This window comes from Macrobrachium rosenbergii, chromosome 46, assembly GCF_040412425.1.
Source record: "Macrobrachium rosenbergii isolate ZJJX-2024 chromosome 46, ASM4041242v1, whole genome shotgun sequence".
Classification (NCBI taxonomy): Eukaryota; Metazoa; Arthropoda; class Malacostraca; order Decapoda; family Palaemonidae; genus Macrobrachium; species Macrobrachium rosenbergii.
This window is the reverse complement of record NC_089786.1, coordinates 11,486,072-11,490,000: the sequence shown is the minus strand read 5'-3', so window position 1 is coordinate 11,490,000 and position 3,929 is coordinate 11,486,072.

Below are 3,929 nucleotides of genomic sequence, written 5' to 3'. Positions count from 1 at the left end.
TAAGTTGGCAGAAATGAAGAAGGCAGATGAGTGAGTGAAGTGAAGAGAAGAAATAGGATAAAAAATTAATACATCAGAATTTGAGCAAGTTAATAAAGTATCCAAGAAAGCCCAATAGTCAACACTGAGATGGTCTGGGCACCTGATGAGAACGGGAGATGATGAGCGACATGTTGCAGGAGAGGTCGTGGAAATGGGAGCGCTAGGGACACGAAGGAGGGAAGGGCCTAAAAGAAGATGGAGGACTGCATTCGGGAAGACATGAGAGACCAAGAAATGGACGAAGGGAGGAGAGATAAAGAAATAGACGAAAGGAGACAGGATAGAAACACTTTGAAAATGTTTTTTTAAAAACAGCGACCCCGACTAGGGATTAAGCTGAGAAAAGTAATATATATATATATAATATATATATATATATATATATATATATATATATATATATATATATATATATATATATATATATATATATATATATATATATATATATATATATATATATATATATATATATATATATATATATATATATGAAAATAAGAAGGCCCATAAAACACTATTTGAACGTTGACACCATATATTTCGGGCACTTGTTTCTGTGCCCCTGTTCACTGGTAGAATATGGACAGGTGGAAAGTTACAATGGTATATATACAAAAACATGAAGGTGTGGCCTTAGGCCTCCGATGTTATGGAGGTGGCGTTTCTTAAGGAGGAGAATGACCAAATTCCCTAGTGGTTTTTGGCCTCATTAGCTCCCGTTTGGCGATGGATCTGGCGGTCGCGTTTCTTGGGTCATCTTCTTCATGAGGGGTTTGAGGATTAAGGTGTCGATGGCGTCCGATTTCCAATGTCCTCCTGACAGGTTCATATTGGTGGTTTGATTGATGATAGCAGATTCCAGCATCTTTCTTTTGTACAGACAGCTACTCTTGAAAACCTACTCCGCCCCACTCCAGTTAATGACATGCCCTGTATTTCTAATATGTAGGAAAATTCCGAACTCTCCGAAGCGTAACGTACTGATCTTTTGTGCTCTGTTATTCTTTGCGAGAGCGATCTACCTGTCTCGCCTACATAGATGTCATGACAATTACTACACGGTATCTTGTAAACTCCGGCTTCTTCCCTTTTGTTATTTAAGTATACGTTAACGAGCGAACTCCCGATGGATTTGGCCACACCTTCATGTTTTTGTATATATACCATTGTAACTTTCCACCTGTCCATATTCTACCAGTGAACAGGGGCACAGAAACAAGTGCCCGAAATATATGGTGTCAACGTTCAAATAGTGTTTTATGGGCCTTCTTATTTTCATATTACACTGTAGTATTACAGGAAAAGACATTCATATATATTATATATATATATATATATATAATGTGTATGTGTAAAATGAGGTGTTGGAACGGAGGAACTAAATTTAGTATTCAGAGGAACAAGAGTGTGCAAGATGATGGTTATGGCGTAGTTAGTATGGCGGGTCGACGTGATGCTGAGGATCTTCTGTATAGCATTATGGAGTGGCTGCTGTCATGAAAGTTCCCTCCACAATGGCTTCATCCTTGATTCAACAGTTAACGGACCAGCATAGTAGCAACTGCTGTATTTTTTATCTTGAGCCACCTTCTTTTAGGGTCAAGCTCCTGAAACTTTGTGTTGTTATAAATCCTTAACTATTGTATTATGCTGTTCATTCCGAAATGGAAATATTTAAAAAGATATTCATGTTACATCAAATGAGTTTTCAGCGAGCGAATATCGCCATTTCATCCCCTTGTGTGTCTGGACTGCATTTTCGAGATGTAACCGAGTATGGGACCTTTCCCTGAAAAAGGCGGGACGCCATATCTTAAAAACTAACCATAGAATTTTCTTGAAAATAATCTCATTATGTTTCCCACTCGCAAATTCTTCTTGGAGTTCAAAATCTAGGCTAAGTTAACCCAACCCAACCTAACCTAACTTAACCTAGGGGGGGATGGCAAAAAAACAGAGGCTGGTGCAATACTAGCATACATCTCAGGAATTTGCGTCCGGACTAAATAAATGACAAACTCAGTATTAAGAGGCTTTTGTGCTTTAGTATCAGGATGAACACATTTTGCTGTCTTCTGTGCCGTGTGCAAACCCAGGGACAAAACTCTGCAGTAAGGTGAAATTTCCGAAGGTTAATGTTTTTTTTCTAAAATGGGGTGGGTGAGATGGGGTCATTGCTTGAAAAAAGAAATTAATAATTAATATCAGTTCTTCCGTGTCTGAGCAGGGTTAGTGAATGTAACAAGAGAAATGTTTAGAATTAACATGCGTCACGTAATAAGAGAATGAGATGGCTTGTCACATGAGCTTGTGTAGTTATGAGCAAATAATTGTCAGAGCATTTGGCAGCTATGGTTTCTCCCTCCTAACGGAGTCGACTTATCGCCAGGGGAAAATAGGCCTGAAGGCAGTTTCCGCCGCCTGTTGATTGCTAGTTAGGGCTACGTTAACTTTGCTTTTTCGAGGAGCGTAGTTAGATCGTAACCAAGTTTAACATAATTATTTTCTAATGTCGTTTTTGAACTTAGCAAATTTGAGCAACGACACTAACTTAAAGGCAAAGTTAACTTGGCTAGGTCATAGCCAATTATATAAAGTGGCTAAGTTATAGCCATCTACCTGTATATAACGTGGCTAAGGTATAGCCAAGTATATCAAGCAGCTGAGTTATAGCCAGTTATATAATGTAGCTAAGTTACAGCCAACTATATAACGTAGCTAAGTTATATAAACAATCAAGTTAATCATGACTCTAAGTTCAACAGTCCAATTTGAGCTTCAAAATCAAGTAAGGAGATGAAGAGAAAAGTAAGTGATAACCGGGCAGTTTTTTAATTTATTTTTTAAACTTCTCTTCATGTCATAAATGGGTTCTGTTTGCTGCTAGCAAAGGAATAAATGTTGTTTTGCAATGATTTATATATCTGGTCATCGTGATCTTTCGCAAGTCCAAGCACCTATATCATTTCTAATTTTTGTTTGTTTAATTAGCCAGTGAACAATTTATTTATCGCTGTTTATTCATGTTTATTCATTTACAATTAACCTCCATTCTTACCTTTCCATCGACCTTTTCTCCACAAGATTTAGATAAGAAAGAATTAAAGCAGATTATGTTATAGAATCTAATCTAAATTTATGGGTATTTCATTTGGATCTAAAACAGAATCACATCTGAAAGAGGTACCTCGTTCGTTTTAGATTAAGCTGGCCTTATGCCAGTACGAGGCCTTACTCCAGGAGCAAACCATAAAGGAGATATAAATGTAATAAGTATGCCAATACTGTGGTATAAAGTCACTGGCAAATGTTCCGTTTTCAGTAAAAAATTATTATTATTATTATTATTATTATTATTATTATTATTATTATTATTATTATTATTATTATTATTATTATGTTCTCACATTCAGGTGAGAAGTGAAAAGACAGCACTGAATTGACTACACAAATGCGAAAAGGGGAAACAGTAATTGTAAAGGCAGGCAAACTAGATAACAGGTAAAAACAGCAACAAAAATAAACACAAATGGTAAACGAACAAACAAAATTACAGTGTTCAAAATAAACCACGATAAAACTTGAGCGGAATGTGGACCGTGGAATGGAAGTCTCGAAGCAACGCATGGCGATAATATTCGCTGCTATGAGTACTGTGGAACGACTGTCCCTATCCCTCCATTACTTAGCTTTAGAACTCTCTTTCTGCCTCTTGTTTTCTTTGACTCTGATGATAGTCCCCCGTAAGGGGCATAGTGCCGTCAGTGCACCTCACGCGGCGCACTGTAGGCGTTACTAAAAAGGTCTTTGGAGCGTCCCTTCGGCCCCAGCTGCAACCTCTTGCATTCCTTTTACAGTACCTCCGTTCATATTCTCTTTCTTCC